This window comes from Mustela lutreola, chromosome 2 (assembly GCF_030435805.1).
Source record: "Mustela lutreola isolate mMusLut2 chromosome 2, mMusLut2.pri, whole genome shotgun sequence".
NCBI lineage: Eukaryota > Metazoa > Chordata > Mammalia > Carnivora > Mustelidae > Mustela > Mustela lutreola.
Window position 1 is genome coordinate 62,611,155 of NC_081291.1, and position 26,327 is coordinate 62,637,481.

Below are 26,327 nucleotides of genomic sequence, written 5' to 3' on the forward strand. Positions count from 1 at the left end.
AGAGGTAAACAACAACAACAACATAATGACTTTACCCTGAGTTTTTACGTTGAGCACTTTTTAATGCTCCTGTTGGTCATTTATATAACTTTTTTGAAAAAAACGTCTATTGAGATCCTTTTGCTATTTTTAAAATTATATATATTTTTCTATTTGTATCTGTTGGTTATTAACCTCTTTTCAGATATAAGATTTGTAAGTATTTTCTTCCATTCTGTGAATTGTGTTTTCATTCCCTTTTTTTTTTTTTTTTTTTGGCAATGCAGAAACTTTAGTTTGATGTAATACCATTTATTTATTTTTTGCTTCTTTTGCTTGTGTTTTTGGCCTGGTATCCAAAAAACTATTGGCAAACCAATGTCAAGGAGAATTTTTCCTATGTTTTCCTTTAGGAAATTTAGTTTCATGCATCACATTTATGTCTTTAATCTATTTCAAGTTAAGATTAATGAGTGATATAAGGTTCCAGTTTCATGCTGGTTTATGTGACTATTCAGTTTTAAATATCATTTATTGAACAGACTATCTTTACCCATTATATATGTTGGCCCCTGTCAAATATTAGGTGACTGTATCAAAGGATTTATTTCTGGACTCTCAATTCTGTTCAACTTGTTTATTGGTCTGTTTTTATGCCAGTATACTTTATTGTTTTGAGCACGAGGGCTTTGTAGTATAGTTTCAAATCAAGAAGTGTAATTTCGCTTCTTCATTCTTTCTCAGAACTGCTTTAATTATTTGTTGTCTTTTATGGTCTCATATAAATTTTAGGATTCTTTACTTACTTCTGTAAAAAAAAATATTGGATTTTTAAAAAATATTTTTTATTTATTTATTTGACAGAGAGAGATGACAAGCAGGCAGAGAGGCAGGCAGAGAGAGAAGAGTTAGCAGCTTCCTGCTGAGCTGAGAGCCTGATGCAGTTCTCGATCCCAGGACCCTGGGATCATGACCTGAGCCGAAGGCAGCGGCTTAACCCACTGAGCCACCCAGGCGCCCCTAACATTGGATTTTTGATAGGAATTGAATTTACAGATGGTTTTCGGTAGTATGGACATTTTAACAATGTTAATTCTTACCATTCATAAATATGAGCTATCTTTCCATTTATGTCTCCTTCAAATTCTTTATCAATGTCATAGTTTATGGGGTACAGATCTCTCATCTTGTTAGTTAAATCTTTTCCGAAGTATTTTATTATTTTTGATGCTATTGAGAATGAGATTGTTCTCTTTATTTTTTCAGATAGTTCATCATTAGAGTGTTAAAATGCTCCTGTCTTGTGCTTACTTTGGCAGCACATATACTAAAATTGGAATGATGCAGAGAAGATTAGCATGATCACTGAGCAAGGATGACATGAAAAACTATTTTAAAAAAACGAAACAAAACAAAATTCCTGTCTTTTATATATTGATCTTGTATTTGGCAGCTTTATTAAATTTGTTTATTCAAATTTTTTTGTGAAGTTTTTAGGATTTTTTTTACATGTAAGTTCATGTTATCCAAAAAAAGAAAATTTTACTTCTTCCTTTTTTTTTTTTTTTTTTGGAGTCTTTTATTTCTTTGTGTTCCTTGTTTCTCTGGCTAGGACATCCAGTACTATGTCAAATGAGAGTAGTGAAAATGGACACACTTGTCTTTTTTCTGATCTTTAAGGGGAAAACTTTCAAACTTTTTTGATTGAATATGAGATTAGCTCTGGGCTTGCAATATGTGTTTTTTCTTTAATGGACTTTTTAAATTATTTTTTAAAAATTTTTATAAACATATAATGTGTTTTTATCCCTGGGGGTACAGGTCTGTGAATCACCAGGTTTACACATTTCACAGCACTCACCATCACTCACCATAGCACCTGCCCTCCCCAATGTCCATACCCCCACCATCCTCTCCCAACATACCTCCCCCCAGCAACCCTCAGTCTGTTTTGTGAGATTCAGTCTTTGTTGGTTTGTCTCCCTCCCAATCCTATCTTCTTTTATTTTTCTTTTCGTACGCCCGAAAGCGCCTGTGTTGCATCTCCACTTCATCATAGCAGGGAGATCATATGATAGTTGTCTTTCTCAGATTGATTTATTTTGCCAAGCATAATACCCTCTAGTTCCATCCATGTCATCACAAATAGCAGGATTTCATTTCTTTTGATGGCTGCACAGTATCCCATTGTACATATATACCATATCTTATTTATTGATTGATCCGTTGAAGGACATTTAGGTTCTTTCCATAGTTTAACTATTGTGGACATTGCTGCTATAAACATTTGGGTGCATGTGCCCCTTTAGAATGCCACGTTTGTATCTTTAGGGTATATATCCAGTACTACAATCACTGGGTCATAGGGTAGTTCTATTTTCAGCTTTTTGAGGCACCTCCACGCTGTTTTCCAGAGTGGTTGCACCAGCTTGCATTCCCACGTACAGTGTAGGAGGGTTGCCCTTTCTCCACATCCTCGCCAGCATCTGTCATTGACTGACTTGTTCATTTTAGCCATTCTGAAAGGTGTGAGGTGGTATCTCATTCTGGTTTTGATTTGTATTTCCCTGATGCCGAGTGATGTGGAGCATTTTTTCATGTGTCTGTTGGCCATTTGGATGTATTCTTTGCAGAAATGTCTGTTCATGTCCTCTGCCCATTTTTACATTCGATTATTTGTTCTTAGGGTGTTGAGTTTGATAAGCTCTTTATAGATTTTGGATAGATACTGGCCCTTTATCTGGTATGTCATTTGCAAATATCTTCTCCCAGATAACTTCTGACAGTCATCTTTTGGCTTTGTTAACTGTTTCCTTTGCTGTGCAAAAGATTTTTGATCTGATGATATCCCAGTCGTTCATTCCTGCCCTTGCTTCCCTTGCCTTTGGCGATGTTCCTAGGAAGAAGTTGCTGCTGCTGAGGTCAAAGAGGTTGCTACCTGTTCTCTCCTCAAGGATTTTGATGGATTCCTTTCTCACATTATGCTTCTTCATCCATTTCCAGTCTATTTTCATGTGTGGTGTAAGGAAACGGCCCAATTTCATTTTTCTGCATGTGGCTGTTCAATTTTCCCAACACCATTTGTTGAAGAGGCTGTCTTTTTTCCATAGGACATTCCTTCCTCCTTTGTTGAAGATTAGTTGACCATAGAGTTGAGGGTGTATTTCTGGGCTCTCTATTCTGTTCCATTGATCTATGTCTGTTTTGGGGACAGTTCCCTACTATCTTGATGATGACAACTTTGTAATAGAGCTTGAAGTCTGGAATTGTGATGCCAACAACTTTGGCTTTCTTTTTCAATATTCCTCTGGATATTCGAGGTATTTTCTGGTTCCTTATATATATAAGGATGATTTGTCCCATTTCTTTGAAAAAAAATGGATGGGATTTTGATAGGGATTGCATTAAATGTGTAGATTGCTTTAGGTAGCATAGACATTTTCACAATATTTGTTCTTCCAATTCAGGAGCATGGAACATTTTTCCATTTCTTTGTGTCTTCTTCAATTTCTTTCATGAGTACTTTAGAGTTTTCTGAGTATAGATTCTTTGTTAGGTTTATTCCTAGGTACCTTAGGGTTTTGGGTGCAATTGTAAATGGGATTCACTCCTTAGTTTCTATTTCTTCAGTTTTGTTGGTATAAAAAAAAATGCAACCAATTTCTGTTCATTGATTTATATCCTGACACTTTACAGAATTTCTATACAAGCTATAGCAGATTTGGAGTGGAGTCCTTTAAGTTTTCCACATACAGTATCATATCATCTGCAAACAGGGATAGTTTGACTTCTCTTCTGCCAATTTGGCAAAATTTGGATGCCTTTAATTTCTTTTTGTTGTCTGATTGCTGAGGCTAGGACTTCTAGTACAATGTTGAATAGCAGTGGTGATAACGGACATCCCTGCCGTGTTCCTGACCTCAGCGGAAAAGTATTCAGTTTTTTTCCATTGAGAATGATATTTGCAGTGGGTTTTTCATAGACGGCTTTGATAATATTGATAATATGTGCCCTCTATCGCTACACTTTGAAGAGTTTTTTTTTTAAAGATTTTATTTATTTATTTGACAGAGAGAGAGATCACAAATAGGCAGAGAGACAGACAGAGAGAGAGATGAGGAGAAGCAGGCTCCCTGCTGAGCAGAAACCCCAATGCAGGACTCGATCCCAGGCCCCTGGGATCATGACCTGAGCCGAAGGTAGAGGCTTAACCCACTGAGCCACCCAGGCGCCCCACTTTGAAGAGTTTTAAGCAGGAAGGGATACTGCACTTTGCCAAATGCTTTTTCAGCATCTATGGGGAGTATCATATGGTTCTTGTTCTTTCTTTTATTGATGTGTTGTATCACATTGATTGATTTGCAGATGTTGAACCAACCTTGTAGCCCTGGAATAAATCCCAGTTGGTCGTGGTGAATAATCCTTTTAATGTACAGTTGAATCTTATTGGCTAGTATTATTTTTTTTTAAAGATTTTGTTTATTTATTTGACAGACAGAGATCACAAGTAGGCAGAGAGGCAGGCAGAGAGAGAGGAGGAAGCAGGCCCCCTGCTGAGCAGAGAGCCCGATGCGGGGCTCGATCCCAGGACCCTGGGATCATGATCTGAGCCGAAGGCAGAGGCTTTAACCCACTGAGCCACCCAGGCGCCCCAATTATTGGCTAGTATTTTGGTGAGAATTTTCGCATCTGTGTTCATCAAGGATATTGGTCTGTAGTTCTCTTTTTTGATGGGATCCTTGTCTGGTTTTGGGATCAAGGTGATGCTGGCCTCAGAAAAAAAAGAGAGTGGGAGTTTTCCTTCCATTTCTATTTTTTTGGAACAGTATCATGAGAATAGGAATTAATTCTTCTTTAAATGTTTGGTAGAATTCCCCTGGGAAGCCATCTGGCCCGGGGCTTTTGTTTGTTTGGAGATTTTTGATGACTGTTTCAATCTCCGTACTGGTTATGGGTCTGTTCAGGTTTTCTATTTCTTCCTGGTTCAGTTGTGGTAGTTTATATGTCTCTAGGAATGTATCCATTTCTTCCAGATTGTTGAATTTGTTGGCGTAGAGTTGCTCATAGTATGTTCTTATAATTGTTTGTATTTCTTTGGTGTTGGTTGTGATCTCTCCTCTTGCATTCATGATTTTATTTATTTGGGTTCTTTCTCTTTTCTTTTTGATAAGTCTGGAAAGGGGTTTATCAATCTTATTAATTCTTTCAAAGAACCAGCTCCTAGTTTCGTTGATTTGTTCTATTGTTTTGTTGTTGTTGTTGTTGTTGTTTTGTGGTTTTTGTTTATTTGTTTCTATTTCATTGATTTCTGCTCTGATCTTTATTATTCCTCTTCTCCTGCTGGGTTTAGGCTTCCTTTGTTGTTCTTTCTCCAACTCCTTTAGGTGTAGGGTTATGTTGTGTATTTGAGATCTGAGAGAGAAGCGTGATTGCACACGTCTGTCACTGCACTCCCCAGGAGCAAGTCTGGGGAAGGCGCAGCACGCCGCCCCCAGAGAAGAGAAGGAGCCGTTGGCCTTGTGGTCGGGAAAAGGACGGGAAGCAGGGTAGCCTGCCATGGCAGGAAGAGCAGGCCGGTGGCAAGACAAGTGTCACCCGCCCTCTGTGAGGAGAGACAAAGCCTGGTTCCTAAGGAGACATGAGGGGATGATTAAGGCAGGGACGCGTGCTCCACACTGAGGAAGGAGTGTGGGCAGAAGGCAGGCCTGTCCTGTGCCTCTGGTCCCAAGGGGACAGCATCTCCTTCACCATCTGTCCATAGGGCAGACTTGGGTTTGCTACCAGGCGCCATACCCGGAACTCGCCGAAACAGCTCCCTCGAGAAACGGGCAGTCAGATGCCATCTTCCTCCAACATGTGACAGCGTTTTAGGTTGCAGGGGGTTTGCAGGGCAAGGAGTGGGGACAATCCCCCAAAGCTCCCCATTCCAGTGAACGGGCGGTGTTCAGGGAACCTGTCGCCTCTCCTCTCCTGTGGGGAAGGCACTGGCCTTGTCCGCGAATCCGCCTGAGGTCCAGTGCCAAAGGCCAAGCGTTGCCTACACCGGGAGATGGTAGTGTGCATAGAGTGCCATCTTAGGCCACGCACGCTGCTGCAGGGTTGTGACTGTGTCTGCTTAGTTCGGCCTGGCAGGGTGAACCCAGGGCGCCATCACGGAGCCCGGGAAAGCCAGGTCCAAGAGACACCAGCTCTCCCGCGACTCTCCTTCCCTGATGCGACAGAGCGAACACCCAAAGCCTGGCTGAGAAAGCAGCAGAGAAGTGCGCTTCCCGCCAAGCTGAAAACCTCTTCAAAAGCATCGCAGTCGCTGGGAAATCAGAGTCAGTCCTGTGGAATGCTTTTGTGGCTTGCTTTATCCTAGTATTCGCAACATTATGTGAGAAACCCGCATAGAGAGAAAGCCTCTTTGCCCCTCAGTAAAAGCACAGCATTCTTTGGGAAATCAGAGTCCAGTCTGAGGGATGCTCCTGTTGCCTGAGCTGGTCTTCGCAGCACGGTGTAATAAACACGCATGGAGCTAAATCCTCTATTCCTGGGCATCCCCTCTGCCTGAGAGAGAAGCGCGGTGGCGCCTGTGGAAAGAGCCTTAAGGAAAGGGAAATGATTTTCACTGCACTCCCCAGGAGCATGTCAGTGGAAGGTGCAGCCCGCTGCCCGGGGAGAAGAGCAGGAGCCGTTGGCCTTCTGGTCTGGAAACGGTTGCGATAAAGGAGAGCTGGCAATACAAGTATCACCCGCTCCCAGTGCAGAGAGACAAAAGCCTGGTTGCTAAGGAGACAGGAGAGGATGAGTAGGGCAGGGCGCATGCTCCCCTCTTAGGAAGGAGTCTGGGCCGAAAGCATGCCTGTCCTGAGCCTCTGGGCCCAAGGAGACAGCAGCTCCTTGGCCACCTGTCCCTGGGGCAGACATGCGCTAGCCACCAGGCGCCTACGCTGACCTCGCGGAAACAGCTCCCTGAAATAACGTGGTGTCAGATGCCATCTTCCTCCATGATGTGGAAGCTTGGTAGAGGCACGGGGTTTAAGGGGAAGAAGTGGGCACAGTCCGCCTTCACTCCCTATTCAGTTCACGGGCGGTGTGCAGGGATCCTGTCACCTCTTCTTTCCTGTGGGGAAAGCACTGGCCTAGTCTGAGAATCCGCCTGAGCGCCAGAGCAAAAGGCCAAGCGATGCCTACACTGGGAGATGGTAGTGTGCATAGAGTGCCATCCTAGGCTACGCACGCTACACAGGGTTGTGGCTGTGTCTGCTTAGTTCGGCCTGGCAGGGTGAACCCAGGGCGCCAACATGGAGCTCGGGAAAGCAAGGTCCAAGAGATACCAGCTCTCCCGCGACTCTCCTTCCCTGATGCGACGGAGCGAACACCTCCCGAAGCTCTTCTTCCCTGTCACGACTGAAGCCTTGCTGAGGAAGCAGCAGCAAAGTGCACTTCGCTCCAAGCCAAAGCCTCTGGGAAAGCACAGCATTCGCTGAGAAATGTTCTGCGGGCTGCTGCTGCTTGCCTGAGCCCAGTCTCGCGGTGGGAGAAACCCGCATACAGCGAAAGCCTCTTTGCCTGGGCAACTCCCCTGGGAAAGCACAGCGTTCCTTGGGAAATCAGAGTTGGTTTTGGGGCTGCTGCGGCTCCTTGGCTGAGCTAGTCTCCGCAGCTCGGTGGAAGATACGCGCATGGAGCGAAATACTCTTTGGCCTAGCATCCCCTCTGCCTGAGAGAGAAGCCAAGGGTGGGGAAGGCGCAGCACACCGCACCCGGAGAAGAGAAGGAGCCGTTGGCCTTATGGTCGGGAAACGCTCGGGAAGCAGGATAGCCTGCCCTGCCACGAACAGCAGGCCGGTGGCAAGACAAGAGTCACCCGCTCCCTGTGCGGTGAGATAGAAGTCTGGCTGCTAAGGAGACATGAGGGGACGACTAGGGCAGAGGCACGTGCTCCACTCTTAGGAAGGAGTCTGGGCAGTAAGCATGCCTGTCCTGAGCCTCTCGGCCCAAGGAGACAGCAGCTCCTTGGCCACCTGTCTCTTGGGCAGACTTGCGCTAGCCACCAGTTGCCTACGCTGAACTCGCAGAAACAGCTCCCAAAATAACGGGCAGTCAGATGCCATCTTCCTCCAGGATGTGGAAGCTTGGAGGAGGGACGGGGTTTAAGGGGAAGGAGTGGGCACAGTCCCCCAAATCTCCCTAATCTGTGCACGGGCCGTGTGCAGGGATCCTGTCTCCTCCTCTCTCCTGTGGTGAAGGCACTGGCCTGGACGCCGAGTCTGCCTGAGAGCCGGAGCAAAAAGGAAAGCCTAACCTAGCCCAGGAGATGGTAATAGGCAGAGAGTGCCATGCTAGGCCAAGCACGCTGCTGCAGGGTTGTGACTGTGTCTGCTTAGTTCTGAATAGCAAGGTGAATCCACGGCGTAAACTCGGAGACCAGGATAGCAAGTCCCGCGGCTCTTCTTCCCTGTCGCGCAGAGTGAACACCCAAAGCCTTTCTGAGGAAGCAGCAGCGAAGTGCGGTTCGTGCCAAGCTGAAAACATCTGCGAAAGCATAGCAGTCGCTGGGAAATCAGAGTCGGTTCTGAGGGCTGCTGTTGCTGCTTGCCTTAGCCTAGTATTGGCAGCACAATGGGAGAAACCCGCATAGAGCGAAAGCCTCTTTGCCCTGGCATCCCCTCTGGGAAATCACAGCATTCTTTGGGAAATCAGAGTCCGGTATGAGGGATGCTCCTGTTTGCCTGAGCTAGTCCCCTCAGCACGGTGTAAAAAACCCGCATGGAGCGAAATCCTCTATGCCTGGGCATCTCCTCTGCCTGAGAGAGAAGCGTGGTGGCGCTTTTGAAAAGAGCCTTAAAAAAAGGGACACGTTTTCACTGCGGTCCCCAGGAGCATGTCTGTGGAAGGTGCAGCTCGCTGCCGGGGGTGGGGGGGAAGGTGAGCAGGAGCCGTTGGCCTTCTGGTCTGGAAACGGTTGCGAAGCAGGAGAGCCGGCAATACAAGTATCACCCGCTCCCTGTGCAGAGAGACAGAAGCCTGGCTGCTAAGGAGACAGGAGGGGATGAGTAGGGCAGGCCTCGTGCTCCACTCTTAAGCATGCCTGTCCTGAGTCTCTGGGCCCAAAGAGACAGCAGCTCCTTGGCCACCTGTCCCTGGGGCAGACATGCGCTAGCCACCAGGCGCCTACGCTTACCTCGCGGAAACAGCTCCCTGAAATAACGGGCAGTCAGATGCCATCTTCCTCCAGGATGTGGAAGCTTGGGGGAGGCATGGAGTTTAAGGGGAAGGAGTGGGGACAGTCCCCCAAAGCTCCCTATTCAGTTCACGGGCGGTGTGCAGGGATCCTGTCACCTCTCCTTTCCTGTGGGGAAAGCACTGGCCTAGTCTGAGAATCCGCCTGAGCGCCAGAGTAAAAGGCCAAGCGATGCCTACACTGGGAGATGGTAGTGTGCATAGAGTGGCATCCTAGGCTACACACGCTACTGCAGGGTTGTGGCTATGTCTGCTTAGTTCGGCCTGGCAGGGTGAACCCAGGACGCGAACATGGAGCCCGGGAAAGCAAGGCCCAAGAGGCACCAGCTCTCCCGCAGCTCTTCTTCCCTGACGCTACTGAAGCCTTGCTGAGGAAGCAGCAGCGAAGTGCTGTTGGCTCCCAGCCAAAGCCTCTGCGAAAGCACAGCATTCGCTGAGAAATGTTCTGCGGGCTGCTGCTGCTTGCCTGAGCCCAGTCTCTCGGTGGGAGAAACCCACATACAGCGAAGGCCTCTTTGCCTGGGCAACTCCCCTGGGAAAGCACAGCGTTCCTTGGGAAATCAGAGTTGGTTTTGGGGCTGCTGCGGCTGCTTGGCTGAGCTAGTCTCCGCAGCTCGGTGGAAGATACCCGCATGGAGCTAGATAGATAGATAGATAGATGATAGATAGACAGATATCCCAGAAGCTGCAATGCTAGGCTAAGACCAGGCTTTAAAGGCTTTTCTATGCTCTACTAAATACTTTAAACCGTTTATTATATCATAGCTCAGTGTTCAAATCTCCATTTGTTTCTTCAGTTTCCTAATATTTATCTTAAGGTGACCTGATCTAGAATTTTGATCACCTTTGTCTAAATATTTCTATTTTAACAAAGTCCTTTGGAACACTCAGAGACTAAAACTTAGAAAAATACTCTGATTGTTATCTCATTCGCGTGGAAAATATATAGTTACCCATTAACTAATGATATCCATGACATTTTTAATTCTTGGGAGCTTTTGGTTAAATGAATTTTTTAAGCTACCTTTAAATGAAGCTTTAAGCCATCACCACATGAATAAAATTAAAGAACTAAATGAAAACAAGCCAAGTATTTACAGAGTAATAGAATGTGCAGTGGAAAGAGTACAATTCTGAAATCATAAAGCCTAAATTAGTGTGATGCATCTTTACTAGCCATGTAATCATAAACCAGTTATCTAAATGTGTTAGCCTCAGTTTTTTCACCCATGAAATGGTGATGATAATACTTATTATGCAGAGTTGTTGTGTGGATGTAATGAAGCATGGAGCATGAGAGTCTCATATTCCATGCGAAAATGATAGCTATTTTTATACTTATAATAATTCTAATAGTAGAAATTAAATTGTTCAAAATGATAATATTCATTTATATTGTGGCATTGTATTGACTATTCATAGACACATTTACCAAAATAAATTTCATTTTACTTTACCTTCTCTGAGGATATATATTTCCTAATTCAATATGAATCTCATTATGAATAATAATTATCATAATAAATATGTTGATTTTTCTTCTTTTGAGGGAAGTATCCTTTACTGTTGAACATAAAGAAACTTAAGCAAGTCTGTCTTATTCAAAATTTGCATGCTGCTTTCTTATGAAACTAGACTATAGAGTTGTATGAAATAAATTCATGCAGTTAAGACATTTATGTTTGGAAAAATGGGTGGTCAGTTTAGTATTTCAAAAGAAGATTTTAAATTTAAACCTTAAAACTGAGCTCTTTCAGCCTTATTTATAGACCATCCTTCATGCTTCCTAAGTACTCCTTCATTGTAAACTAAGTAATAGTTTTTGTCACAGTGTCTATAACTAAAATGGATTTTATATTCTATTATTTCAGAGTTAGTTGCAGTTTCTACTTCCTTACTTCCTTTTTTGAAAAATAGATTAATTCTACAAAAAGCTTTTTCCAGCTTTATTGAAAAATAATCGACACATTATAATTTGTAAATATAAGAAATGATTTCTTATAACATTGCAAACTTTTAACATTGTGTAAATTTTGTACAATTTGATAAATTGGCATACATCTGTATTGCAATATAATCTACATAAAAATGTGAATACATCTACTATCTCATATAGTTGCCACTGTTTTTTATGCATGTATGGTAAGGGATTTTAAGATCTACTCTCTTTGCAACTTTTATGTATATAGTACAGTAGAGATGAACTTCAGAGGTCTTGTGGGTTTTGTTCCAGACCGCCTCAATAACGTGATTATCTCCATAAACTAAGTCAAATTATTATTATTTTTTTTGGTTTCCCAGTGCAAATAAAAAATTATGTTTCCCAGTGCATATAAAAAATAAACACTATACTGTACTGTTCAAAAGCATTATGCCTTTAAGGAAAAACAATGTATATACCTTAAGTAAACGAGTTCTGAGTTTTCAGTGGGTCATAATTACTGATCACAGATCACCATAACAAATACAATAATAATGAAAAAACTTGAAATATTGCAAGAATTACCAACATGTGACAGAGAGACTCAAAATGAACAAATGTTGTTAGAAAAATGGTGGCAGCAGACCTCTTTTATACAAGATTGCTATAAACTTTCAACTTGTAAGAATGTGATATATGCAAAGTTTAATAAAGGGAAGCACAATAAAAATGGATGTATATATTATTAACTATGATCATCATGCTGTACATTAGATCCCCAGAACTTTTTCATATTGAGGTTGCAAATTTGTACCCTTTGACCACCTTATTCCACCCCCGGTTCACCTCTTGTCAACTCAACTCTAAGTTTCCATTAGTTTGCTTTTTCTTCAGATTCTGTATGTAAGGGATATCATAATACATAAATTAAAATATATATAAAATCTTTGAAATATTTCACTCAGTATAATACCTTCAAGATCCATCCATGCTGTTGTAAATGGCAGTATTTCTTAATTTTTCATGGTTTAGTAGTATTCCATAGTGTATATTTACCATACTTATTTTATCCATTCATCCATTAATGGATACTGAAGTTATTTCCATCTCTTGCTTAGAGTTAATAATTTTATAATGAACATAAGAGTGGAGATATGTCTTCGAATAGTGACTTCGTTTCCTTTAGATATATACCTAGAGGTGGGATTACTGAATCATATGGTAATTTTACTTTTAATAATATGAATAATCTCCATACTGTTTTCCATACAAATTTATATCCCTATCACAGTGCATAAGTTCCCCATTTTCCACAATATTTAACAAAATTTGTTAGTTTTAATTTTTTGCTAGTATATATTCTAATAGGTAGTAATATCTTGTTGTGTTTTTCAGAGGTAAACAACAACAACAACATAATGACTTTACCCTGAGTTTTTACGTTGAGCACTTTTTAATGCTCCTGTTGGTCATTTATATAACTTTTTTGAAAAAAACGTCTATTGAGATCCTTTTGCTATTTTTAAAATTATATATATTTTTCTATTTGTATCTGTTGGTTATTAACCTCTTTTCAGATATAAGATTTGTAAGAATTTTCTTCCATTCTGTGAATTGTGTTTTCATTCCCTTTTTTTTTTTTTTTTTTTTGGCAATGCAGAAACTTTAGTTTGATGTAATACCATTTATTTATTTTTTGCTTCTTTTGCTTGTGTTTTTGGCCTGGTATCCAAAAAACTATCGGCAAACCAATGTCAAGGAGAATTTTTCCTATGTTTTCCTTTAGGAAATTTAGTTTCATGCATCACATTTATGTCTTTAATCTATTTCAAGTTAAGATTAATTAGGGATATAAGGTTCCAGTTTCATGCTGGTTTATGTGACTATTCAGTTTTAAATATCATTTATTGAACAGACTATCTTTACCCATTATATATGTTGGCCCCTGTCAAATATTAGGTGACTGTATCAAAGGATTTATTTCTGGACTCTCAATTCTGTTCAACTTGTTTATTGGTCTGTTTTTATGCCAGTATACTTTATTGTTTTGAGCACGAGGGCTTTGTAGTATAGTTTCAAATCAAGAAGTGTAATTTCGCTTCTTCATTCTTTCTCAGAACTGCTTTAATTATTTGTTGTCTTTTATGGTCTCATATAAATTTTAGGATTCTTTACTTACTTCTGTAAAAAAAAATATTGGATTTTTAAAAAATATTTTTTATTTATTTATTTGACAGAGAGAGATGACAAGCAGGCAGAGAGGCAGGCAGAGAGAGAAGAGTTAGCAGCTTCCTGCTGAGCTGAGAGCCTGATGCAGTTCTCGATCCCAGGACCCTGGGATCATGACCTGAGCCGAAGGCAGCGGCTTAACCCACTGAGCCACCCAGGCGCCCCTAACATTGGATTTTTGATAGGAATTGAATTTACAGATGGTTTTCGGTAGTATGGACATTTTAACAATGTTAATTCTTACCATTCATAAATATGAGCTATCTTTCCATTTATGTCTCCTTCAAATTCTTTATCAATGTCATAGTTTATGGGGTACAGATCTTTCATCTTGTTAGTTAAATCTTTTCCGAAGTATTTTATTATTTTTGATGCTATTGAGAATGAGATTGTTCTCTTTATTTTTTCAGATAGTTCATCATTAGAGTGTTAAAATGCTCCTGTCTTGTGCTTACTTTGGCAGCACATATACTAAAATTGGAATGATGCAGAGAAGATTAGCATGATCACTGAGCAAGGATGACATGAAAAACTATTTTAAAAAAACGAAACAAAACAAAATTCCTGTCTTTTATATATTGATCTTGTATTTGGCAGCTTTATTAAATTTGTTTATTCAAATTTTTTTGTGAAGTTTTTAGGATTTTTTTTACATGTAAGTTCATGTTATCCAAAAAAAGAAAATTTTACTTCTTCCTTTTTTTTTTTTTTTTTTTGGAGTCTTTTATTTCTTTGTGTTCCTTGTTTCTCTGGCTAGGACATCCAGTACTATGTCAAATGAGAGTAGTGAAAATGGACACACTTGTCTTTTTTCTGATCTTTAAGGGGAAAACTTTCAAACTTTTTTGATTGAATATGAGATTAGCTCTGGGCTTGCAATATGTGTTTTTTCTTTAATGGACTTTTTAAATTATTTTTTAAAAATTTTTATAAACATATAATGTGTTTTTATCCCTGGGGGTACAGGTCTGTGAATCACCAGGTTTACACATTTCACAGCACTCACCATCACTCACCATAGCACCTGCCCTCCCCAATGTCCATACCCCCACCATCCTCTCCCAACATACCTCCCCCCAGCAACCCTCAGTCTGTTTTGTGAGATTCAGTCTTTGTTGGTTTGTCTCCCTCCCAATCCTATCTTCTTTTATTTTTCTTTTCGTACGCCCGAAAGCGCCTGTGTTGCATCTCCACTTCATCATAGCAGGGAGATCATATGATAGTTGTCTTTCTCAGATTGATTTATTTTGCCAAGCATAATACCCTCTAGTTCCATCCATGTCATCACAAATAGCAGGATTTCATTTCTTTTGATGGCTGCACAGTATCCCATTGTACATATATACCATATCTTATTTATTGATTGATCCGTTGAAGGACATTTAGGTTCTTTCCATAGTTTAACTATTGTGGACATTGCTGCTATAAACATTTGGGTGCATGTGCCCCTTCAGAATGCCACGTTTGTATCTTTAGGGTATATATCCAGTACTACAATCACTGGGTCATAGGGTAGTTCTATTTTCAGCTTTTTGAGGCACCTCCACGCTGTTTTCCAGAGTGGTTGCACCAGCTTGCATTCCCACGTACAGTGTAGGAGGGTTGCCCTTTCTCCACATCCTCGCCAGCATCTGTCATTGACTGACTTGTTCATTTTAGCCATTCTGAAAGGTGTGAGGTGGTATCTCATTCTGGTTTTGATTTGTATTTCCCTGATGCCGAGTGATGTGGAGCATTTTTTCATGTGTCTGTTGGCCATTTGGATGTATTCTTTGCAGAAATGTCTGTTCATGTCCTCTGCCCATTTTTACATTCGATTATTTGTTCTTAGGGTGTTGAGTTTGATAAGCTCTTTATAGATTTTGGATAGATACTGGCCCTTTATCTGGTATGTCATTTGCAAATATCTTCTCCCAGATAACTTCTGACAGTCATCTTTTGGCTTTGTTAACTGTTTCCTTTGCTGTGCAAAAGCTTTTTGATCTGATGATATCCCAGTCGTTCATTCCTGCCCTTGCTTCCCTTGCCTTTGGCGATGTTCCTAGGAAGAAGTTGCTGCTGCTGAGGTCAAAGAGGTTGCTACCTGTTCTCTCCTCAAGGATTTTGATGGATTCCTTTCTCACATTATGCTTCTTCATCCATTTCCAGTCTATTTTCATGTGTGGTGTAAGGAAACGGCCCAATTTCATTTTTCTGCATGTGGCTGTTCAATTTTCCCAACACCATTTGTTGAAGAGGCTGTCTTTTTTCCATAGGACATTCCTTCCTCCTTTGTTGAAGATTAGTTGACCATAGAGTTGAGGGTGTATTTCTGGGCTCTCTATTCTGTTCCATTGATCTATGTCTGTTTTGGGGACAGTTCCCTACTATCTTGATGATGACAACTTTGTAATAGAGCTTGAAGTCTGGAATTGTGATGCCAACAACTTTGGCTTTCTTTTTCAATATTCCTCTAGATATTCGAGGTATTTTCTGGTTCCTTATATATATAAGGATGATTTGTCCCATTTCTTTGAAAGAAAATGGATGGGATTTTGATAGGGATTGCATTAAATGTGTAGATTGCTTTAGGTAGCATAGACATTTTCACAATATTTGTTCTTCCAATACAGGAGCATGGAACATTTTTCCATTTCTTTGTGTCTTCTTCAATTTCTTTCATGAGTACTTTAGAGTTTTCTGAGTATAGATTCTTTGTTAGGTTTATTCCTAGGTATCTTAGGGTTTTGGGTGCAATTGTAAATGGGATTCACTCCTTAGTTTCTATTTCTTCAGTTTTGTTGGTATAAAAAAAAATGCAACCAATTTCTGTTCATTGATTTATATCCTGACACTTTACAGAATTTCTATACAAGCTATAGCAGATTTGGAGTGGAGTCCTTTAAGTTTTCCACATACAGTATCATATCATCTGCAAACAGGGATAGTTTGACTTCTCTTCTGCCAATTTGGCAAAATTTGGATGCCTTTAATTTCTTTTTGTTGTCTGATTGCTGAGGCTAGGACTTCTAGTACAATGTTGAATAGCAGTGGTGATAACGGACATCCCTGCCGTGTTCCTGACCTCAGCGGAAAAGTATTCAGTTTTTTTCCATTGAGAATGATATTTGCAGTGGGTTTTTCATAGACGGCTTTGATAATATTGATAATATGTGCCCTCTATCGCTACACTTTGAAGAGTTTTTTTTTAAAGATTTTATTTATTTATTTGACAGAGAGAGAGATCACAAATAGGCAGAGAGACAGACAGAGAGAGAGATGAGGAGAAGCAGGCTCCCTGCTGAGCAGAAACCCCAATGCAGGACTCGATCCCAGGCCCCTGGGATCATGACCTGAGCCGAAGGTAGAGGCTTAACCCACTGAGCCACCCAGGCGCCCCACTTTGAAGAGTTTTAAGCAGGAAGGGATACTGCACTTTGCCAAATGCTTTTTCAGCATCTATGGGGAGTATCATATGGTTCTTGTTCTTTCTTTTATTGATGTGTTGTATCACATTGATTGATTTGCAGATGTTGAACCAACCTTGTAGCCCTGGAATAAATCCCAGTTGGTCGTGGTGAATAATCCTTTTAATGTACAGTTGAATCTTATTGGCTAGTATTTTTTTTTTTAAAGATTTTGTTTATTTATTTGACAGACAGAGATCACAAGTAGGCAGAGAGGCAGGCAGAGAGAGAGGAGGAAGCAGGCTCCCTGCTGAGCAGAGAGCCCGATGCGGGGCTCGATCCCAGGACCCTGGGAACATGATCTGAGCCGAAGGCAGAGGCTTTAACCCACTGAGCCACCCAGGCGCCCCAATTATTGGCTAGTATTTTGGTGAGAATTTTCGCATCTGTGTTCATGAAGGATATTGGTCTGTAGTTCTATTTTTTGATGGGATCCTTGTCTGGTTTTGGGATCAAGGTGATGCTGGCCTCAGAAAAAAAAGAGAGTGGGAGTTTTCCTTCCATTTCTATTTTTTTGGAACAGTATCATGAGAATAGGAATTAATTCTTCTTTAAATGTTTGGTAGAATTCCCCTGGGAAGCCATCTGGCCCGGGGCTTTTGTTTGTTTGGAGATTTTTGATGACTGTTTCAATCTCCGTACTGGTTATGGGTCTGTTCAGGTTTTCTATTTCTTCCTGGTTCAGTTGTGGTAGTTTATATGTCTCTAGGAATGTATCCATTTCTTCCAGATTGTTGAATTTGTTGGCGTAGAGTTGCTCATAGTATGTTCTTATAATTGTTTGTATTTCTTTGGTGTTGGTTGTGATCTCTCCTCTTGCATTCATGATTTTATTTATTTGGGTTCCTTCTCTTTTCTTTTTGATAAGTCTGGAAAGGGGTTTATCAATCTTATTAATTCTTTCAAAGAACCAGCTCCTAGTTTCGTTGATTTGTTCTATTGTTTTGTTGTTGTTGTTGTTGTTGTTTTGTGGTTTTTGTTTATTTGTTTCTATTTCATTGATTTCTGCTCTGATCTTTATTATTCCTCTTCTCCTGCTGGGTTTAGGCTTCCTTTGTTGTTCTTTCTCCAACTCCTTTAGGTGTAGGGTTATGTTGTGTATTTGAGATCTGAGAGAGAAGCGTGATTGCACACGTCTGTCACTGCACTCCCCAGGAGCAAGTCTGGGGAAGGCGCAGCACGCCGCCCCCAGAGAAGAGAAGGAGCCGTTGGCCTTGTGGTCGGGAAAAGGACGGGAAGCAGGGTAGCCTGCCATGGCAGGAAGAGCAGGCCGGTGGCAAGACAAGTGTCACCCGCCCTCTGTGAGGAGAGACAAAGCCTGGTTCCTAAGGAGACATGAGGGGATGATTAAGGCAGGGACGCGTGCTCCACACTGAGGAAGGAGTGTGGGCAGAAGGCAGGCCTGTCCTGTGCCTCTGGTCCCAAGGGGACAGCATCTCCTTCACCATCTGTCCATAGGGCAGACTTGGGTTTGCTACCAGGCGCCATACCCGGAACTCGCCGAAACAGCTCCCTCGAGAAACGGGCAGTCAGATGCCATCTTCCTCCAACATGTGACAGCGTTTTAGGTTGCAGGGGGTTTGCAGGGCAAGGAGTGGGGACAATCCCCCAAAGCTCCCCATTCCAGTGAACGGGCGGTGTTCAGGGAACCTGTCGCCTCTCCTCTCCTGTGGGGAAGGCACTGGCCTTGTCCGCGAATCCGCCTGAGGTCCAGTGCCAAAGGCCAAGCGTTGCCTACACCGGGAGATGGTAGTGTGCATAGAGTGCCATCTTAGGCCACGCACGCTGCTGCAGGGTTGTGACTGTGTCTGCTTAGTTCGGCCTGGCAGGGTGAACCCAGGGCGCCATCACGGAGCCCGGGAAAGCCAGGTCCAAGAGACACCAGCTCTCCCGCGACTCTCCTTCCCTGATGCGACAGAGCGAACACCCAAAGCCTGGCTGAGAAAGCAGCAGAGAAGTGCGCTTCCCGCCAAGCTGAAAACCTCTTCAAAAGCATCGCAGTCGCTGGGAAATCAGAGTCAGTCCTGTGGAATGCTTTTGTGGCTTGCTTTATCCTAGTATTCGCAACATTATGTGAGAAACCCGCATAGAGAGAAAGCCTCTTTGCCCCTCAGTAAAAGCACAGCATTCTTTGGGAAATCAGAGTCCAGTCTGAGGGATGCTCCTGTTGCCTGAGCTGGTCTTCGCAGCACGGTGTAATAAACACGCATGGAGCTAAATCCTCTATTCCTGGGCATCCCCTCTGCCTGAGAGAGAAGCGCGGTGGCGCCTGTGGAAAGAGCCTTAAGGAAAGGGAAATGATTTTCACTGCACTCCCCAGGAGCATGTCAGTGGAAGGTGCAGCCCGCTGCCCGGGGAGAAGAGCAGGAGCCGTTGGCCTTCTGGTCTGGAAACGGTTGCGATAAAGGAGAGCTGGCAATACAAGTATCACCCGCTCCCAGTGCAGAGAGACAAAAGCCTGGTTGCTAAGGAGACAGGAGAGGATGAGTAGGGCAGGGCGCATGCTCCCCTCTTAGGAAGGAGTCTGGGCCGAAAGCATGCCTGTCCTGAGCCTCTGGGCCCAAGGAGACAGCAGCTCCTTGGCCACCTGTCCCTGGGGCAGACATGCGCTAGCCACCAGGCGCCTACGCTGACCTCGCGGAAACAGCTCCCTGAAATAACGTGGTGTCAGATGCCATCTTCCTCCATGATGTGGAAGCTTGGTAGAGGCACGGGGTTTAAGGGGAAGAAGTGGGCACAGTCCGCCTTCACTCCCTATTCAGTTCACGGGCGGTGTGCAGGGATCCTGTCACCTCTTCTTTCCTGTGGGGAAAGCACTGGCCTAGTCTGAGAATCCGCCTGAGCGCCAGAGCAAAAGGCCAAGCGATGCCTACACTGGGAGATGGTAGTGTGCATAGAGTGCCATCCTAGGCTACGCACGCTACACAGGGTTGTGGCTGTGTCTGCTTAGTTCGGCCTGGCAGGGTGAACCCAGTGCGCCAACATGGAGCTCGGGAAAGCAAGGTCCAAGAGATACCAGCTCTCCCGCGACTCTCCTTCCCTGATGCGACAGAGCGAACACCTCCCGAAGCTCTTCTTCCCTGTCGCGACTGAAGCCTTGCTGAGGAAGCAGCAGCAAAGTGCACTTCGCTCCAAGCCAAAGCCTCTGGGAAAGCACAGCATTCGCTGAGAAATGTTCTGCGGGCTGCTGCTGCTTGCCTGAGCCCAGTCTCGCGGTGGGAGAAACCCGCATACAGCGAAAGCCTCTTTGCCTGGGCAACTCCCCTGGGAAAGCACAGCGTTCCTTGGGAAATCAGAGTTGGTTTTGGGGCTGCTGCGGCTCCTTGGCTGAGCTAGTCTCCGCAGCTCGGTGGAAGATACGCGCATGGAGCGAAATACTCTTTGGCCTAGCATCCCCTCTGCCTGAGAGAGAAGCCAAGGGTGGGGAAGGCGCAGCACACCGCACCCGGAGAAGAGAAGGAGCCGTTGGCCTTATGGTCGGGAAACGCTCGGGAAGCAGGATAGCCTGCCCTGCCACGAACAGCAGGCCGGTGGCAAGACAAGAGTCACCCGCTCCCTGTGCGGTGAGATAGAAGTCTGGCTGCTAAGGAGACATGAGGGGACGACTAGGGCAGAGGCGCGTGCTCCACTCTTAGGAAGGAGTCTGGGCAGTAAGCATGCCTGTCCTGAGCCTCTCGGCCCAAGGAGACAGCAGCTCCTTGGCCACCTGTCTCTTGGGCAGACTTGCGCTAGCCACCAGTTGCCTACGCTGAACTCGCAGAAACAGCTCCCAAAATAACGGGCAGTCAGATGCCATCTTCCTCCAGGATGTGGAAGCTTGGAGGAGGGACGGGGTTTAAGGGGAAGGAGTGGGCACAGTCCCCCAAATCTCCCTAATCTGTGCACGGGCCGTGTGCAGGGATCCTGTCTCCTCCTCTCTCCTGTGGTGAAGGCACTGGCCTGGACGCCGAGTCTGCCTGAGAGCCGGAGCAAAAAGGAAAGCCTAACCTAGCCCAGGAGATGGTAATAGGCAGAGAGTGCCATGCTAGGCCAAGCACGCTGCTGCAGGGTTGTGACTGTGTCTGCTTAGTTCTGAATAGCAAGGTGAATCCACGGCGTAAACTCGGAGACCAGGATAGCAAGTCCCGCGGCTCTTCTTCCCTGTCGCGCAGAGTGAACACCCAAAGCCTTTCTGAGGAAGCAGCAGCGAAGTGCGGTTCGTGCCAAGCTGAAAACATCTGCGAAAGCATAGCAGTCGCTGGGAAATCAGAGTCGGTTCTGAGGGCTGCTGTTGCTGCTTGCCTTAGCCTAGTATTGGCAGCACAATGGGAGAAACCCGCATAGAGCGAAAGCCTCTTTGCCCTGGCATCCCCTCTGGGAAATCACAGCATTCTTTGGGAAATCAGAGTCCGGTATGAGGGATGCTCCTGTTTGCCTGAGCTAGTCCCCTCAGCACGGTGTAAAAAACCCGCATGGAGCGAAATCCTCTATGCCTGGGCATCTCCTCTGCCTGAGAGAGAAGCGTGGTGGCGCTTTTGAAAAGAGCCTTAAAAAAAGGGACACGTTTTCACTGCGGTCCCCAGGAGCATGTCTGTGGAAGGTGCAGCTCGCTGCCGGGGGTGGGGGGGAAGGTGAGCAGGAGCCGTTGGCCTTCTGGTCTGGAAACGGTTGCGAAGCAGGAGAGCCGGCAATACAAGTATCACCCGCTCCCTGTGCAGAGAGACAGAAGCCTGGCTGCTAAGGAGACAGGAGGGGATGAGTAGGGCAGGCCTCGTGCTCCACTCTTAAGCATGCCTGTCCTGAGTCTCTGGGCCCAAAGAGACAGCAGCTCCTTGGCCACCTGTCCCTGGGGCAGACATGCGCTAGCCACCAGGCGCCTACGCTTACCTCGCGGAAACAGCTCCCTGAAATAACGGGCAGTCAGATGCCATCTTCCTCCAGGATGTGGAAGCTTGGGGGAGGCATGGAGTTTAAGGGGAAGGAGTGGGGACAGTCCCCCAAAGCTCCCTATTCAGTTCACGGGCGGTGTGCAGGGATCCTGTCACCTCTCCTTTCCTGTGGGGAAAGCACTGGCCTAGTCTGAGAATCCGCCTGAGCGCCAGAGTAAAAGGCCAAGCGATGCCTACACTGGGAGATGGTAGTGTGCATAGAGTGCCATCCTAGGCTACACACGCTACTGCAGGGTTGTGGCTATGTCTGCTTAGTTCGGCCTGGCAGGGTGAACCCAGGACGCGAACATGGAGCCCGGGAAAGCAAGGCCCAAGAGGCACCAGCTCTCCCGCAGCTCTTCTTCCCTGACGCTACTGAAGCCTTGCTGAGGAAGCAGCAGCGAAGTGCTGTTGGCTCCCAGCCAAAGCCTCTGCGAAAGCACAGCATTCGCTGAGAAATGTTCTGCGGGCTGCTGCTGCTTGCCTGAGCCCAGTCTCTCGGTGGGAGAAACCCACATACAGCGAAGGCCTCTTTGCCTGGGCAACTCCCCTGGGAAAGCACAGCGTTCCTTGGGAAATCAGAGTTGGTTTTGGGGCTGCTGCGGCTGCTTGGCTGAGCTAGTCTCCGCAGCTCGGTGGAAGATACCCGCATGGAGCTAGATAGATAGATAGATAGATGATAGATAGACAGATATCCCAGAAGCTGCAATGCTAGGCTAAGACCAGGCTTTAAAGGCTTTTCTATGCTCTACTAAATACTTTAAACCGTTTATTATATCATAGCTCAGTGTTCAAATTTCCATTTGTTTCTTCAGTTTCCTAATATTTATCTTAAGGTGACCTGATCTAGAATTTTGATCACCTTTGTCTAAATATTTCTATTTTAACAAAGTCCTTTGGAACACTCAGAGACTAAAACTTAGAAAAATACTCTGATTGTTATCTCATTCGCGTGGAAAATATATAGTTACCCATTAACTAATGATATCCATGACATTTTTAATTCTTGGGAGCTTTTGGTTAAATGAATTTTTTAAGCTACATTTAAATGAAGCTTTAAGCCATCACCACATGAATAAAATTAAAGAACTAAATGAAAACAAGCCAAGTATTTACAGAGTAATAGAATGTGCAGTGGAAAGAGTACAATTCTGAAATCATAAAGCCTAAATTAGTGTGATGCATCTTTACTAGCCATGTAATCATAAACCAGTTATCTAAATGTGTTAGCCTCAGTTTTTTCACCCATGAAATGGTGATGATAATACTTATTATGCAGAGTTGTTGTGTGGATGTAATGAAGCATGGAGCATGAGAGTCTCATATTCCATGCGAAAATGATAGCTATTTTTATACTTATAATAATTCTAATAGTAGAAATTAAATTGTTCAAAATGATAATATTCATTTATATTGTGGCATTGTATTGACTATTCATAGACACATTTACCAAAATAAATTTCATTTTACTTTACCTTCTCTGAGGATATATATTTCCTAATTCAATATGAATCTCATTATGAATAATAATTATCATAATAAATATGTTGATTTTTCTTCTTTTGAGGGAAGTATCCTTTACTGTTGAACATAAAGAAACTTAAGCAAGTCTGTCTTATTCAAAATTTGCATGCTGCTTTCTTATGAAACTAGACTATAGAGTTGTATGAAATAAATTCATGCAGTTAAGACATTTATGTTTGGAAAAATGGGTGGTCAGTTTAGTATTTCAAAAGAAGATTTTAAATTTAAACCTTAAAACTGAGCTCTTTCAGCCTTATTTATAGACCATCCTTCATGCTTCCTAAGTACTCCTTCATTGTAAACTAAGTAATAGTTTTTGTCACAGTGTCTATAACTAAAATGGATTTTATATTCTATTATTTCAGAGTTAGTTGCAGTTTCTACTTCCTTACTTCCTTTTTTGAAAAATAGATTAATTCTACAAAAAGCTTTTTCCAGCTTTATTGAAAAATAATCGACACATTATAATTTGTAAATATAAGAAATGATTTCTTATAACATTGCAAACTTTTAACATTGTGTAAATTTTGTACAATTTGATAAATTGGCATACATCTGTATTGCAATATAATCTACATAAAAATGTGAATACATCTACTATCTCATATAGTTGCCACTGTTTTTTATGCATGTATGGTAAGGGATTTTAAGATCTACTCTCTTTGCAACTTTTATGTATATAGTACAGTAGAGATGAACTTCAGAGGTCTTGTGGGTTTTGTTCCAGACCGCCTCAATAACGTGATTATCTCCATAAACTAAGTCAAATTATTATTATTTTTTTTGGTTTCCCAGTGCAAATAAAAAATTATGTTTCCCAGTGCATATAAAAAATAAACACTATACTGTACTGTTCAAAAGCATTATGCCTTTAAGGAAAAACAATGTATATACCTTAAGTAAACGAGTTCTGAGTTTTCAGTGGGTCATAATTACTGATCACAGATCACCATAACAAATACAATAATAATGAAAAAACTTGAAATATTGCAAGAATTACCAACATGTGACAGAGAGACACAAAATGAACAAATGTTGTTAGAAAAATGGTGGCAGCAGACCTCTTTTATACAAGATTGCTATAAACTTTCAACTTGTAAGAATGTGATATATGCAAAGTTTAATAAAGGGAAGCACAATAAAAATGGATGTATATATTATTAACTATGATCATCATGCTGTACATTAGATCCCCAGAACTTTTTCATATTGAGGTTGCAAATTTGTACCCTTTGACCACCTTATTCCACCCCCGGTTCACCTCTTGTCAACTCAACTCTAAGTTTCCATTAGTTTGCTTTTTCTTCAGATTCTGTATGTAAGGGATATCATAATACATAAATTAAAATATATATAAAATCTTTGAAATATTTCACTCAGTATAATACCTTCAAGATCCATCCATGCTGTTGTAAATGGCAGTATTTCTTAATTTTTCATGGTTTAGTAGTATTCCATAGTGTATATTTACCATACTTATTTTATCCATTCATCCATTAATGGATACTGAAGTTATTTCCATCTCTTGCTTAGAGTTAATAATTTTATAATGAACATAAGAGTGGAGATATGTCTTCGAATAGTGACTTCGTTTCCTTTAGATATATACCTAGAGGTGGGATTACTGAATCATATGGTAATTTTACTTTTAATAATATGAATAATCTCCATACTGTTTTCCATACAAATTTATATCCCTATCACAGTGCATAAGTTCCCCATTTTCCACAATATTTAACAAAATTTGTTAGTTTTAAGTTTTTGGTAGTATATATTCTAATAGGTAGTAATATCTTGTTGTGTTTTTCAGAGGTAAACAACAACAACAACATAATGACTTTACCCTGAGTTTTTACGTTGAGCACTTTTTAATGCTCCTGTTGGTCATTTATATAACTTTTTTGAAAAAAACGTCTATTGAGATCCTTTTGCTATTTTTAAAATTATATATATTTTTCTATTTGTATCTGTTGGTTATTAACCTCTTTTCAGATATAAGATTTGTAAGTATTTTCTTCCATTCTGTGAATTGTGTTTTCATTCCCTTTTTTTTTTTTTTTTTTTTTTGGCAATGCAGAAACTTTAGTTTGATGTAATACCATTTATTTATTTTTTGCTTCTTTTGCTTGTGTTTTTGGCCTGGTATCCAAAAAACTATTGGCAAACCAATGTCAAGGAGAATTTTTCCTATGTTTTCCTTTAGGAAATTTAGTTTCATGCATCACATTTATGTCTTTAATCTATTTCAAGTTAAGATTAATGAGGGATATAAGGTTCCAGTTTCATGCTGGTTTATGTGACTATTCAGTTTTAAATATCATTTATTGAACAGACTATCTTTACCCATTATATATGTTGGCCCCTGTCAAATATTAGGTGACTGTATCAAAGGATTTATTTCTGGACTCTCAATTCTGTTCAACTTGTTTATTGGTCTGTTTTTATGCCAGTATACTTTATTGTTTTGAGCACGAGGGCTTTGTAGTATAGTTTCAAATCAAGAAGTGTAATTTCGCTTCTTCATTCTTTCTCAGAACTGCTTTAATTATTTGTTGTCTTTTATGGTCTCATATAAATTTTAGGATTCTTTACTTACTTCTGTAAAAAAAAATATTGGATTTTTAAAAAATATTTTTTATTTATTTATTTGACAGAGAGAGATGACAAGCAGGCAGAGAGGCAGGCAGAGAGAGAAGAGTTAGCAGCTTCCTGCTGAGCTGAGAGCCTGATGCAGTTCTCGATCCCAGGACCCTGGGATCATGACCTGAGCCGAAGGCAGCGGCTTAACCCACTGAGCCACCCAGGCGCCCCTAACATTGGATTTTTGATAGGAATTGAATTTACAGATGGTTTTCGGTAGTATGGACATTTTAACAATGTTAATTCTTACCATTCATAAATATGAGCTATCTTTCCATTTATGTCTCCTTCAAATTCTTTATCAATGTCATAGTTTATGGGGTACAGATCTTTCATCTTGTTAGTTAAATCTTTTCCGAAGTATTTTATTATTTTTGATGCTATTGAGAATGAGATTGTTCTCTTTATTTTTTCAGATAGTTCATCATTAGAGTGTTAAAATGCTCCTGTCTT

The 26,327-nt window shown here is 42.2% G+C and overlaps 2 pseudogenes; both read left to right on the plus strand.

Moving 5' to 3' along the window:
• The first annotated feature begins 1,282 nt into the window (after window positions 1–1,282).
• LOC131826198 (U6 spliceosomal RNA) lies at window positions 1,283–1,374 on the plus strand (annotated as a pseudogene).
• A 12,430-nt stretch (window positions 1,375–13,804) lies between these two features.
• LOC131826199 (U6 spliceosomal RNA) lies at window positions 13,805–13,896 on the plus strand (annotated as a pseudogene).
• Window positions 13,897–26,327: the final 12,431 nt, after the last annotated feature.